Source organism: Cydia splendana, chromosome 1 (genome assembly GCF_910591565.1).
Source record: "Cydia splendana chromosome 1, ilCydSple1.2, whole genome shotgun sequence".
In the NCBI taxonomy this organism is placed as follows: Eukaryota; Metazoa; Arthropoda; class Insecta; order Lepidoptera; family Tortricidae; genus Cydia; species Cydia splendana.
Genome location: NC_085960.1, coordinates 4,646,950 through 4,663,376, shown reverse-complemented (window position 1 = coordinate 4,663,376; position 16,427 = coordinate 4,646,950).

Below are 16,427 nucleotides of genomic sequence, written 5' to 3'. Positions count from 1 at the left end.
TCTTAATTCACTGACATAAGAGTTATGGGACATATTTTTGAGATGATTTGTACACCCATATTTTTACCGTTGACTGTACCTACTCCACGACGACTGCAATGCTCATGCAGCCTGCCCGTTTCTTTTGCCTACGGTTTTGGTGCCCCGGTATTTTGCTTAAAAGGGTTAATCCGGCACTGCGAATGACAGAGGTCAATGTTTTTTTCTCAAAGTACCCACCTTCGTGGCCATTATTAAGTGCTTAAATGAGGCGATACCTACGTATTAATATGGATTTGATATGGGTGCGATATAATTACGATTAGGTATATTTATAATTCATAATAGAGAAAATTTATAATTTTAAATAATTATGCAATTATACGCGTGTTTGGTATGTGTGTTTATTTTACCACTACGTAACTATGTAAACTCATTTTTAATTTTCTTGATTACTTCATTTTTACTCAGTTCCCCAAAAGATGGCACTGTGCAATGAGGGGCAATTAATTTACTGTCGTTTAATTTTGTTGTATTATTAGTTTATTAAATCTACATAATTATTCAATTATTTTTGTTGATATCCGTACCCCCTCTGAAACTTAGAGTTAATTTGGCAAAATCTGTCCTCGGTGGCTTATTCATGTCACAATGTATTAAATTCAGCGCCATCTGTTAGTTTACCAGGGTACTCAATAGTGGTAGCACATATTTGAAAAAAGTTTGCCCCTCCTTCCTAAGTAGCGCCATAAGATTCAGGGGCAAACTTAAGTCAATCGAGTGTTGTGGCTACCCCCCCTTTTAGGGGTTGAATTTTTATAGCCTATAACCTGGCCGGGAATTTTCTCGACAGATTAGTAAAGTTTTCATCAAAATCCGTTCAGCCGTTTTCACGTGATGCGCGTTCAAATAAACAGACAAACAGATAAACAGATAAACAAACAAACAGACAAAAATTCTAAAAACTTTTGGAACGTGTTCTGTTATCGATTCTAAGTATCCCCAGCCAACTTTTTTTCAAATATCTTCCATGTACAGACTTTCGACCGTCTTCAGCTTTATTATATGTATATAGATTTTTGTAATTGGGTGACCTTGCATGTCGTAAATAAATTAATAACTTTTTTTTCCAACACGAATAGAAAATTAACGTTAACCCCACTAATACTGATACGAAACAGTTGCTTATAATTTAGGAAATGCACAGTGTTAGTCCTGCTCACGTCTCCTGAATCATCCTGTATAGGTATATCCGTGCTCCGTCGCTACTGCTGCAGCGTTGACGTGGGCGATGTCATATAATATATCTCCTTAGTAGAATGAGTGACGGATTAAAGGTTCCAGTCGCGACAGCAATGCGGCAACGACAATAACGATTATTTTAAAGAAAATTTACAGATTTGCAGGAAACTACAATTTACCCCCTAAGAGGCCTAAGAGAGAGAGAAGAATCTTTACTCTTTACTCTTCACTCTTCACTCTTCACTCTTCACTCTTCACTCTTCACTCTTTATTCAAACAAGTATAAGTTTACAGCTAGGTACCTATGCCAAGACACTTGCTTATACTGTTAATTGACTTTTCTAAACACACAAATAACACAGTTTAAGTAAGAGAAAAAAGTATTCGACAGAAATGAAACATAAATGAAACATAAATCACCTAAGAAATGTCTGGACATCTTAAAAAGTGAGCCTGATTTTTACCTCTTGCACAGATATGTTTAATTTATTACATAACTCTTTTTATGGTCCCAAACATGAAAAAAAAGTATCGTAAATATGCCGTTTTTTAGAAAAATATACTAGGTTCTTCATTATTTTATGAACCTACGGAAACCTCCGTTATTCATAGTTCGACACACACTTGTTGTTTTTTACATTTTGTCTCTACTCTGAAATAAACAAAGAGAAACAATATACAAAAGGTCGCACACAAATTGTAATTTTGTACCCTTCGAAACAGTTTTACTTAACCAAAGGTTCCCACAGTCGTAGTCATAACTTAAGGCGAATTCATATGTATTGGCAGAAAACGCCCGCCGCTGAGTGATATTGGGTAATACTGTACCAATATTGGGCCCCGACGCTATGACAGGTGCCTTCGTTCCGTTGTTGAAAAGTTTCCTAAGATAAAAGTGGGAAAATAGAAAAGAAGATATTGGTTTTGAAGAATTTTTATCGACTGACTACAAAGTGCAGTGTTGAGCCTTAAGAGGATAGTGGATGACCGCTTTTCTATTACACTTATCCCGCAGCCACACTTAGCCCTATTGACTTTACCGCCAAATTACCAATAAAAGAATTAACAAACTACTAATTAACTCCAAGATAATAACAGAATGTTTGCAGTCAGCGTCACCCTCATACATTTCGCTAAGCTAAAATATGTCCGGCCAGTGTACGAGTGTACACTGTACAGTCGGCTAAATGTAATTCCGTCCTAACTGCAGCGGTGCTCCGGCTTATTTGCATATTATATTAGAATTTAGCACATTTAAGCTGCCCTGGGGCGATTCTTGTTTCAATGAAAAGGTTAAGTTAATCTACGAATTTGGTGAAATTTTAATAGTTGTGCGGATATTGTGAGGTTCAATATGAAACCATGGTAATGGATTAGGTACATCGTTATTAAATATGTTTTAGAATTTATAAATTTGAACCTCATAAGTCCCAGTCCCCAGAGTACTTGTATTTACAAGCACACATAAAATAGTGTTTAGTTTTTTAAGTTTATATAAAATGTATTTAAATGTTAGTCTGTAAGGTATTTGTAATATGGGCCTTGTTGCCTAATTTAAAATAGAACAAAAATTACAAAAAAAAAAACGATTTTTGTACTCTTAAATATAAAAATGAAAGAAAGTTTGGCCAAAAAATTGACCTGAGTCTTACGAGGACAATTGATGAAATATTTGGTGAACTATTATTTTATTTATGATCTTCTCTGTTTTAGATTTATTTTGTCAATCTATCGCTATAAAAGTAAAAGGCAAAGTCGACTTTGCCGTTCATTTTTGAGAAAAAGGGCATTATTCGTACATAACCGACTACACTTAATGTGGAAATGAATCAGGAAAAAGAAGCTAATCTAATGACAAGTTCTTCCTAGTTAAAGCCTACTAAGTGTGTACTAAAGTATTAATAAAATACATGAGCAATACTTAAATACGCTGGAAAATACAATTGGTATTGAATTAAAGAAGTCTGAATACGCCTCCAAAGTCCAAATCACATTCCGCACCATGGCACTTCCATACTCTGCCCACATTAACATTTTCCTGTTATAACTTTAAAAATATAATTCGGTCGGGCCAAAGTTGGGAACATATATTACCTCCTCAAGTTGAGAACTCTTAAAATAAAATCCAGTCGGGCCGGATTCCGTCCGCTAATTTCGGGAATGTCTCTTTACACCATTACACAGGGCTCAGGACAATGGTTGGGGAACAGAAAATCCCTTAATTAAAACTTTAATCCCGAAGGAACTCCGTTGACCAGTCGGTGTAACGGGACTACTTGGGATCCGCCGTTACTAGTGGTTCTCCCAGAACTCCTAGTCTAAATTTCATTCGATAGCGTGACGAGCGTTCGCGTTTGCGTTATGTCTATTTTTGTATGAGATTTTGAACAGCGCGCCAAGCGGGACGTTTTGAAAACACAAAATCACATAAAAAATGACACTTAACTCAAACGCGTACGTTACGTCACGCTATCGAATGAAATTTACACTTGGGGTACAGAACGCGTGAAAGGATTGACATGACGTGACTTCAACTGTCATTAACAGGGACAAAGAGGCCAATCCGAAACAGATCTAGAATCAGGACGATTTACAAGGGGGTACTGCCCATGCCCAATGGTCCCCTACCTCCCCTACGCTTAAAAATATTTGAAGTATGCAAAAGGGAAGCCATCACGTATAATATATGAACATTTCATGAGTGCGAAAGAGGCACAAATGAAAAAAAGTGATCACTTTGAGCTTCATAGCGGCCATAACGAAAGGTAAGCGGACTGTCTGAGATACGGTGGCTCAATTTTTTTTGTACATATTCCACAATCCATTTTGAATTGGTTTTAAACCTTTATTGTTTAAATAAAGGTTCCAAATTCAAAAATAAAATAACTACCTCTGGGTCTCAGGAGGTCATACTCGTATAAGCAGGAATGTATTCGTCGCCTAGTAGGTACCCATAGTACAAGCTTTGCTTAGTTTGGGGCTAGGTCAATCTGTGTTAGATTATCCCCAAATATTTTATTTAAATATTAATTTGTGGTGGTGGTCGTGAACCGCTGGTGGCCTAGTAGCGGTAAGAGCGCGCGACTTGCAATCTGGAGGTCGCGGGTTCAAACCCCGGCTGTACCAATGAGTTTTTCGGATCTTATGTACGAGATATCATTTGATATTTACCAGTCGCTTTTCGGTGAAGGCAAACATCGTGAGGAAACCGGACTAATCCCAATAAGGCCTAGTTTACCCTCTGGGTTGGAAGGTCAGATGGCAGTCGCTTTGGTAAAAGCTAGTGCCTATGCTTATTCTTGGGATTAGTTGTCAAGCGGACCCCAGGCTCCCAAAATGCCGGGACAACGCGAGGAAGAAGATATCGTGGTTTGTTTTGCATAAGCTTCAAGCGACGTTATTAAAGTAGCCACGCTACACCATTCGAGCCTCATCAAAGTACAAATGTTCATTTTAATATAGTTGAGCTCAACTTTCCTCTCTATTGGCTATGTTGGGTTCAGCCTTTTATGTTTACGGCTATTGTTTATTTTATACAATGGATAATCAATATTTACATAATATTTGTTTAGTTATTTCAAGTTTTTTTTTATGAATGAATAGGGTAGATGGAGGGTGTAATAAATTTAGTTTATGGGAATCAATTTTGCGATTTCGTTATATGTCGACAAAGACAATCATTTTGTCAGATTTAATGTATCTGGTTGTAGTTTTGGCAGAATATTTTTATTAATGGAATACGAAACCAAAAAGACCGTTGGTATTGATAGGTACTTAATTATGTTTTGACCTTGTAGACGATAGTAAAGTTGTAGTACTGGACTTTTATTTGGGTTGTTTTACGGAACAGATTTTTAAACGCATTGCAACCTCATATTTGAGTTTTATAAACTAATTTGTAAAACTTTTTCCCAATTTAAAATTTGAAATGTCGTGCAGCGGGTATTAGAACTTATTTATGAGAATATTAATTGGGTATATTATGGAGAACATTTGCAAAATTAATAATATAGTACTATTTTTAATAATATTTCAAATCCAAAGAAAGTAAAACCTCAGTATTTTCTACAAAAATCATTGTTTTCCATCTAAACCTCAGACTGATTTAACAGTTTATTTTAGAACGTTGTGTACGGCGTAGCTACTTAATTTCAAATTTGAAATAATAGCTAATTAATTCAAGAATATTAATATATTTAATTATTCATATTAAAGGTCGCTGACAGTAAATGGCAGCAATAAATTGATTAAGCGTCGCTACTTATTTTGTGGACGCCATAATGAATTTACGAGTAATAAGCATCGATGCGAAATTTTCATTTAAAATTATATCAAAGTTAACACCTCGATTTTAAATATCAACTTCTGGTGATGTAGTTTGTTCGATAAATGCGGGTTATTTTTGCAAACAAAATTTAAAACATCTACCAACTTAATTTTTAAAAGAGAGTTTGAAAATGAAAATGACAAATTAATCGTCTCATAATACTTATGTACCTAAGCTAATTAAAAATTGCTTTGTTTACGAAATTGCTCAATGTAACAAAGAACAGAATGGATACTAAAAATTTACGAGTTTTATAATTGCATTAAGTTTTTTATGTAACTTCTAAAGTGGCCTTTAGAATATTTTTTTTATGACTATTGAAATATTTTATTCATTTAGAATGACATAGATTAAAATGACAACAATAAAAAGTTAGTGAGTACCAAGTGTTTCTGTACAAGTCTTTATACTTTAAGTAGTTTTAAACAGATGTAATTTTATTTTTAAAAAGTAAAAAAAAATGTATACAGTCGAGTGCATTACCGCAGCGGTATACCAGCGCGACATTACTGCCGACTGTATTGCTGCCACAAATGTCAAAATCGATGTTGCTGACCGGATTTTTGACATTTGCGGCAGCAGTAGCAGCAGTAATTCTGTATACAGATGTAGTGCATAATTATTTTCTTTCGTATTTTCACGGAAACGTACGAACGTGTCTTGCTATTTCAGTCAGTCTCGGTACAAAAAGTACTGACGTTGACTGAAGTAGCTTGACAAATACGAACGTTTCCGAGAAAATAAAGGAAAACAATTATACTACATTGTACTACTACATCTGGGGCCTTACCATGATGTCCTTATTGCGATTCTGTTTAGGACCTAAGCTGAATTGCTAAAGGACGGAGCTATATAAGTCGCATAACTCCGTCCCTTAGAAATTCAGTTTAGGTCCTAAACAGAATCGCAATAATAAGGACATCATGGTAAGGCCCTAGTAGTTTGAATCCGAACTGTAACATAATTTTGGCACCTTTGATGCGCTCTGCCATCTTTGCCACAACAAGCACGAAGCGTATATTGCAAGTATAAGCTAATTAGTAAGCATAACACTATCACCCGTGAAATTACTAGCTGGGGAGCTACCCGGCCCCGCGCTTGCTTCTCGGCGATAAATTTTACCAACTAATTTAACTAAATTTACTACGCAACCGCTAATTTACTGGAAGAAAAGTAGGTACATATAACTAAGTATATATTAATCACCCCAGTACCTTACTTGTGTTATAAACATTTCTTTGTCATATTAGTATGCCTTTTCCATCACTTAACTATTATAGTACTGATTTGTCACTCCGATTTGTGCGTGCAAAATGAGAGATGCAATGCGAGTGTGGTTTTCCATCACTTAATTATTATAGTAGGTATTCTGATTTATCACTCCGATTGGTGCGTGCAAAATGAGAGATGCATTGCGAGTCGTACTAATGTAACATATCCATATTAAATTAGTTTTGTCTTAAGCAGAAACTTCTGCAAACGATACAGCTTAGAAATAAATGAAAAGTGAAAAAATCTCTGCCTCGGGCGAGGCCGAAAATTCATTTATTATATTTTTCCACTTTTCATTTAGAGTTACCTAGACCAAGAAAAGTCTGCAGCAATTTTGATAGCCCACGCAGTTCAAGTTTCTTGGTCTAACTCTACTTTCATTCACTTCATATCAATCGTCAGATGCCAACAACACAAAAACTCACTATTGCAAATAGAAAAATTTATCAAAATCAACCTTGTTTTATTACTTGTACGGTTCACTACGAGTGTGGTTCTTAACTTGTACCCAGTAACTAGTGAGTTTTGGTTGTCACCTGACGCAATATTGTATCAAAACCAACAATAATTCTAGTCTTGTCAAGTAGTAACACCAATTGCCATTGTTACTAAGGGTAATTCATCATTTACAATGAATGTACACTACACTTTGTTACTTTATACATTACCAATTGATATGTACAATGTATCAAAGTGTACTGTAAAGTTAACCAACTTCACAGAGCGATACTGAAGTGAAATTTGCTCCCGACTCCCCACTGACGAAACTGACTTGCATGCCAATTCGAACGTTGGTACACTGATATCAAATTGATATTTGAATAATGATATTTAGTTATCGTGCGTCTCGCCTGAGCATGACATGTAAGGAAGTATGTACGAGCGAAATGCATGATTACTGAATTACATCAGTTAGATGTCATTCTGTATTCAGTGTATGTTCGAATTGGCCTGTTGGTTGAAACAGATCCAATATAATTAATTGCTTCAGTATAAGAAGCCATTACAATGTTAGACGTCTACCTAATCTCGACTTGATTGTTTCGTGATTTCTTGACGTTTAATTCAAAATGGATTGTTTTGCTTTACGGGTTGAGATTTGCCGCAATAAAATGCACAAATAGTGTGTGTGTGTGTGTTAATACCACACGAACGCGCCGTCAAAAAACCACTCCCATACTCGAAGTTTCGCTCTCATTTTAAAACGACGTGCTTAAATTAGGTACTGTGACGCTCCGAGATTGTTATGCCTTTTAGGGTTCTAGCTAAAAGAAATTCAAAGGTGTATGTGAAGGCCCAAACGTGCATTAGACCAGCGTGGGGACTATATCCCAAGCCTCGCGCATGAAAGGATGCCTGTGCCCAGCAGTTGGACGTAAAGTATATGCTGAATTATTATTTATTGAATTAATTATTAATTATCTTCAAAGCCAGCGTTAGTTACAATATTTCCCTTAGAATATCCAACCGCATACCATCATAAGCACGTGTTTATGCTAAAAAGCTAAAACTGGCGTGCATGTTCGCCTTAATTGTGATTAATATGGTTAGCACCTTCATTCCTGAACACAAAAGGCTCTCTTAGCACCTCTAAAACACTACTTTGCAACCTTTTAGTACTGTGTGGGGTTGGAGCACCATTGTTTCCGAGAAAATGGGTAAAATAGGCGGTTTCCCAGGAAATAGTAGCACTAGTTCATGTGGAATTGGAGGGTACAACGTGCAACGTTGGCTGTATGATAATAGAGCGGGGGCCTAGCCAAGATGACAATCGTTCGCAGAGAAACGAAACGAAACGCTATTGTCTATCTGGGTCAAAATTGAGGAGTTGTGCTCATGACGTTGACGTGTGTGTGACATTTTTGGAATTGACAAGTCACGGTGATAAGCTAAAAATAGAACCATTATTTAAAAAACCAGAGGATTCCGTACTTTTTAGTATTTGTTGTTATAGCGACAACAGAAATACATCATCTGTGAAAATGTCTACTGTCTAGCTATCACGGTTCATGAGATACAACCTAGTGACAGACAGACGGACAGACGGACGGAGTGGAGTCTTAGTTATAGCGTCCCGTTTTTACCCTTTGGGTACGGAACCTTCAAAAAACCTTATTAATTCTCCCATAAAACTGTTAACGCTCATTTACAACCCAAGAGCAAGCAAGAAGCAATTCATATTGTACACACATTCATGGAGTTATTCATAAACGCTTATCAAGTTTAACAAGCACTTAATCGTTTGTCCTTATCTGTCATTTTGACATTAGTGTTTGTTAGGTAGGGACAAATTTTACCAAAGGTTTGGTAAGATTATGAATAAGGAGTTTAGTTACCAATACAGGGTGTCTCCCCTCCCATCATGGGGTTTTAAATACAGGGTTCGATTCTACTCGCTACTCTGAGATACCTATTTTTATTATAGGACCGACCCCGAATATGCGAAAAAAATTTAGGATTTTCATACATTTTAGCTGGTCAGACGTCGATCCGTAAAATCCGATTTTTTATGCGATTTCGGGGCTGGTCCCACAGTAAAAGTAACTAGATTTAGCAAGTTTTCCAGCCCTGGATTTAAACCCCCAGGCCTATTATAAAGAGCAGAGAGTATTCACAATTTGTTTCATAGAGGGCTCTAGAAATTTCTAGTCTACAAGAGGTAAAGTCCTAAACGACCGATCATTTATAGCCTCTGTTAAGTATGTCCCATCGCTATCCATGGAGATTGCGATGAAGTTTATCCGTCTGTCAGTCAAATAGTCTGAACATCAGATGGCAGTCGCATTTGAAAAATCCGTGCGCCAATTCTTGGACTTAGGATAGCAAAAAGCGGATCCCGCGCTAATTTAGTAAGCAACTGGGAAATAATTACTATGTTTTAAATCAGAGGAAAAATGGAAAAATTTACCGCTTCGAGCAAGATTCGAATTTCGACCTTTTGGAATACCAGTCCATTTGCTCTAACCCAACTGGGTGCATAGATAAAATGGCAATCGTTAACGCTCCGTAGCGTAGCGTAGTTATCACTTTCTATCACTTTTCCATATTAGTGCGACAGTGACAGTTGCGTTTCGTTCGCTAACCGTAAACGATTGGCAGTTTCACTACGCGCCCTGAGCTAACGAAGATTATTATGTCGCGTAAACCGATTAAAATTAAGGGAGTATCCAGTTTTAAAATAATTTTGAAATATTCGGATTACACTTACCTAATAAAGAACTCATACTCTCGTTAAAACTGTATGCTAGACGGATCGACGTGAGTGCACTCCTGACTCCACTATTACTGGCATTTTTGTCATAGAGTCATAAAGGACACTTAGTAACTGGACTTACAACATCGTTAGCCTTCCGGACATCAAAAGGGGCAAATTAAAATGGCACAGTTCGATAAACCGGACTAACCAATATGTACGTAAACCATCCTGTTTTTGCGACTCTCAAGCTCTTTTGTGTCCTACAATTGCATATGCACTGTTAACTAAAAATTCGTAAACCGTATTGCGAAGGCATAAGGTTCACCTATGGTGGAAAAGTGTTGCTGGTTTTATCATATAGGTAGCAAACGAGCAACACCCGCAGCACCATGGTGTACGCTCTTTTCTTAACCTCCTGAGACCCAGAAGCAATTGTTTTGTTTTTGAAATTGGAACCCTTAGGGCCACTTTGCAGTTGCACCATCCCACTAACCCGGGGTTAACCGGTTAAACCATTAACCCAGTGTCAAATTGTGCTGGTAACCATGGTAACTCCAGGTTTAACCGGTTAACCCCGGGTTAGTGGGATGGTGCAAGTGGGCCTTAGTTACACAATAAAAGTTCAAAATAGATTTTGGATCATGTACAAAAAACTGTACGCAGGGACTTAGGAGGTTAAAAGTTTGATGATCGTATCGGCCCGGAAATACCGCAGGTGACAGTTCATTCCACAGTTTAGTTGTGCGAGGCAGGAAGTTTCTGGAGAAACGCACTGTTGAGGACTGCCAACCATCTAAACGGTGAAGATGAAAATGTTGTTGCTAGGGCGATCGGCCTCACCGTCACCGGCACTTTGACACGCGGTATTGCCAGCAATTATCCCATATATCACCGGCAGACCGCGTGAAATTCGGGCGTTAATTCAAAAGTTGGTAACACTAGTCCGATCGCACTTTGTTTATGGCTCCGTTCGAGTGCCCTGATTTATGGTCTTTACGAAATCTTTTTTACTGACCAAGCGACGTACGCGATATATGCCCTTGGCAATTTATGCCTGTATGGCGACTGGAATTCTAGTACATAGTTTTACTATACTAAGTATATTTAAAGTAAATTAAATTAAAATTTAAAAGCTTTTATTTCGGACAAGATATCCATATTACAACACAAACAATAAAGGTACAAAGATTACCTCAATAAATTAAATATACATTCTTAAATAAATCAAACTTAAAGACTTGTCATATAAGACTGTCTATTGCACCACATTAAGCAGCAAAGCAGGTGGTCCCGGGTTCGAATCCTGGTAAGGGCATTTTATCACAAATATTTGTCGTCTAGTACCCACAACACAAGCCTTATTGAGCTTAGGTGCTGTGGGACTGGGTCAATGTAAAATTGTTCAAACTTCAAGTTCAAATATACTTTATTCATGTAGGCCTAGCAACAAGCACTTATGAATTATTACATATATAATTATCAGAGCAATTTATTGATGTTAATATTATTCCATAATAATATTGGATTATTGTCCTGAATTCAGATTGTGAATTGTGTTGATTATGATGTGTAAATGATTACTAGTTGTATATGAGTGCCATGGCACTGGAATGCCAATGAAAGCATTTTAATTTTGAAGCAGCACAGTAAATTTTTGTCCTATTCTTTAAATACCTACGGTGTTAAAGTTAAAAGCAGCATTAAAATTTCCAGCCTTCTAATATACCCGCCACTTACATAACACTATACATCATCAAGATATATAGCCGTAGTCTACACCCTAATCTCATAACCTATACTTCATTCTAGATAACATTGGACTCTAGAAGATGACAGAAACGGAGATTCTAAACCTTTTCTTTCGGGCTGGGAGAATAATTGAGAAATGTAACTTACGCAATCAAAAAATTAAGCTATAAAGAGACATTGAATAATTTTACGGTTTAGACTCACTTATTTTCACAACAGCAGCTGCGTTTTCGCAGCAGCTGCATGTGCAGTATGTCTCACAACAGTTTAAATTCGATTATAAAGGATCATTTTCCTTCTATCTAATCCTATCTGGAATGTAGAATAGTCTTATAAAAAACACATACGACCTTTTGTCAACAACTAAATTACTCGCAAGGATAATCCCATTTAAAACTTCATAACAAAATGGGCATGTTTCACAAAAGGCCTGGCTCGCAAATGAAGTGAACTCACAAAGAGTGGACGGGACAAATTGTTTGTGATTCCTGTCCCTACGCGCGTCTTAAATTGTATTAAAACAAGTATATGACGCGTGTCATACAAGGCTGTGGCAAATGTTGCCAGATGATTAAAAAAAATACGGAAGCAGAGTTTTAGAAACATGGATTTAAACTTAAAGACTATTAAGGGCCTAGCCTTTGTCTAGATAAATAGTTGTGGATATTAAGCCTTATTTTTTTATATCTCGAGAAAGAATCATCCATCCATCATCATAGAAAGAATACAGATAACTCAAAACTAAGATGAACCACAAAAACCTATAAAAGTTTATGCGTGGTGCTACTCCATCTTTTTGTTCACACTGCATGTTTAATTATACAGGATAGTATAGTTAAGTCGAATTATTAAGTTGAATTCGTCTAAGCTCTAATTTATTCAACTTAACGTACATTACGTTAGTTTATGTTAGTTATCGTACTAACTTATTAACAGACGATAAACTCACGTTTTAGCAATCATTGACAAAAGTGATGAAAAACGCGTCAAGGTTGAAATATGGCAACACTGTCAACCGGGAATATTTATGTAAATTCCATTACGGTTCTTACGTAAACCAGAGGTAGTGAAACGTGGGAGCTTCCTTTATGAAGATCTGGCAAGCTTTTTGCTTAATTAATGTAATTGTGCGAAAATGGCGAAGGCGAAAATATAGGTTAGGTCGGTCATTCTCAAAAAAATATGTATGCGGTCTATAGTTCGTTTTTTATAGCATTAGAAAAAACTACGCGATCTTGACGTGTCTTTTAATTGAATAACGCTTTTTAAAAAACAATAACTATTACTTATGAAAGCAAAAGAATGTAAATAATCGTATATATTATGATTCATAATTGTTACATATTTGCCGTGACTTATTTTTCAAAAGTGTTTTTCAATAAAAAGTCATGATCAAGATTGTTTACCTTTTTTCTAATGCAAAAAAAAGCGAAATACTTATAATTGTCGCGACCCATACAAAATGTATGAAGAGTCGTGGCAACTAGACGCAACCGCAGACATTCCCAGAGAATGATCCAGAACCCCTAGTGTAAATTTGATACGATAGAGCAGCGGTCGGCAACCTTGTAGCAGCCAAGGGCCAATAGTAGTTAACGGGGGTGACGCGGGCCGTACTTTGTTAATATTTATGACTTTATGAGACATTGTCGTTTGTCACTATTACATACAAAATAGCCAAGGCGCCTCTCGGGCCGCAAGTGACAGTTTCGCGAGCCGCATGCGGCCCGCGGGCCGCAGGTTGCCGACCGCTGCGATAGTGACGGACTTACGTAGACTCGTTTGCGTTAACGTTCTCATTTTGTATAGGATTTTGAACAGCGTGCTAAGCGGGACATTTTGGAAACTCAAAACCCCATACAAAACGCAACGCAAACGAATGCTCAAGAAAGTTGTAGAGGGAAATGCTAGCGTATTATATAAAACACAATTTTTGACTCCGTAACTTTGTTTGGACTGGTTAGGAGGTGAACATATCAAAAGTCCCCGGCCGTAGCCCCTATGCCAGAGGGGAGAGGGGGATAAGAAGGTCCCATTTTCCGGTTTTTCAATTATATCTTGGAAACTTTGCGTCTTAGCGACATGACTACTTAAAGACGAACTGAATGCTGATAAAATTTGCTACAAGTTTTTCGTATAGAAATTTTACACAGAATTGTAGCCTTGTAGCTTACTTATCTGACAAGAAATAGTAAATATTACCTATTTATATCCGATATTCTTGCCACCAAACGGGCTGCAAATGACTTTAAGGCCTTCTGGAAAAGCACAAACAAACTTAATGTGAGACCTAGTGTCCCTGTGAGTGCGGGGGGAGTTAGCGACAAGAAGGACATCGCGAATAGTTTCAGACGTGTGTTTTCTGTAGACCCAATCCTGCATAAACCTACAAAAGAGGTGCGGTGTGCTGAGGCCGTTATGGGTGAGAGTACCCTTAGTTTCACTGCGAAGCAAGTTGACACTGTGATCAAAAACATGCAGAGGGGTAAATCACCGGGTCATGACGGGCTCAGCATAGAGCATCTCAAGTATGCGGGAGTACACTTGCCGCGGGTGCTGGCGATGTTTTACACAATGTGCTTAAGACACGCTTATCTCCCTAGGAAGCTCACTAGGACAGTGGTGGTGCCGCTGGTAAAGAACAGAACGGGGGATTTGTCGGATCTGGGAAATTACCGGCCCATCTCTCTAGCAACTGTTCTGGCTAAAGTGCTTGATAGCCTTCTTAACGAGCAACTTTGTAAGTATATTAAGCTGCACGATGCACAATTCGGGTTCAGGCCAGGATTGTCCACAGAGACTGCAATATTGTGTGTTAAGAGGGCTATCAGGTACGATAAAGACAGGAACACACCCATATATGCGTGTTTTCTGGATCTGTCGAAAGCATTTGACCTGGTTGTGTACGACGTACTGTGGGACAAGCTAGAGAAAACGGGTATACCGAGTGAGTGCGTCGATTTATTAAAGTACTGGTACAGCAGCCAGGTCAATTGCGTGAGATGGGCAGATGAGGACTCGGACGAGTATAGTTTAAAATGTGGGGTACGTCAGGGTGGACTAACATCTCCCGTGCTGTTCAACCTCTATGTGAATGAGTTGATTGAGGGACTCAGCAATGCACATGTCGGATGTCATATAGATAAAACGTGTTTTAACAACATCAGTTATGCAGACGACATGGTATTGCTGGGTCCGTCGAGCGACTCGTTACGGCAACTCATTTCGATGTGTGAGGGGTATGCTGAGCAGCATGGTCTTAGATATAACACAAGCAAGAGCGAGTTTGTACTCTTCAAAGCCAGTAAATACAACCCTACAACAATACCTAGGATCATGCTGTGCGGCGTGCCCTTGAAGAGAGTTGAGAGGTTCAAATACCTGGGGCATATCCTTACAGAAGACCTAAAGGATGACCTGGATATAGAGAGGGAGAGAAGGGCGATGGCGGTGCGTGGTAATATGCTTGTCCGCAGATTTGCAAGGTGTAATGAACAAGTCAAATTGACGCTTTTCAAAGCCTACTGTCAGACGTTCTACACTTGCAGTCTGTGGGTAGGTTTTACACAGAGGGCATACAATGCACTGAGAGTCCAATATAACAATATTTTGAGGATGCTGTTGCGGCTGCCGAAGCACTGTAGTGCGTCCAGCATGTTTGCAGAAGTGCGAACGGACGACTTTTTCGCAATCAGACGCAAGCGTGTGGGATCACTACTCAGGCGAGAGCGTGGCAGCGGCCTCCTCAAAGTATTGTCGGAGAGCCTTGACTGCCCTATAACTAAATACTGGGTCGAAGTGGCCATCGGCAGGGCCAAATAGGATGAGGCCGCGACCAATCGCGGGCCAATTTGTCGTGTTGTATATTTTTTGTATATTTTCTGTACCGACTAACTTAGTTATTAAGTCAAAATTGTTACTAACATCATATGGATCATTGATCTGCAATAAATGATTTTTATTTATTTATTTATTTATTTATATCCACTACTGCAAACTAATCACGAAAACAAACCCCGACAAATTTCGTCAAAATAATTAATTCATCGTTAGATCTACTTAATTAACAGAAGGCTTCCGATATAATTATCCAGTAGCATAGTTATCCGACATACTGTACACATATTCAGAAACCAAAATTATAAAATACAATATCAACTCGATACTGCCTAATACTTGTAGTTCACCCTGAAAATCGCCTTGCCCTCGCAAATCACATACATTTTGCTTCTTCTGACAAGTCGTTCGATAGTAAGCAATAACCATTGCCCATGGACACTTGTAACACCATAAGGGTTGCAAGTGCGTTGCCGGCCTTTAAGATAGGAGTGCGCTCTTTTTTTGAAGATTTGAAGGTAGCATCGGTCCGGAAATACCGCGGGCGACAGTTGATTCCAGGCCCCGAAGACAACATGCCAATCGCTAACGCTACGTAGCGAACGAAACACAACTGTCTCTGTCACACTAATATGGAAGAGTGATAGAGAGACACAAAGCGATTCGATGGCGAGGCGCAAGCGATTGTCACCTTGGCTAGGCCGCCAGTTTAGCTGCGCGAGTCAGAAATTTTTGGAGAGACTCACAGTTGTTATGGACTGCCAATCAACTAGGGTGAAGATAGAAATATTGTAGCGGTAGACCCAACATCTCCAATAATCTCCA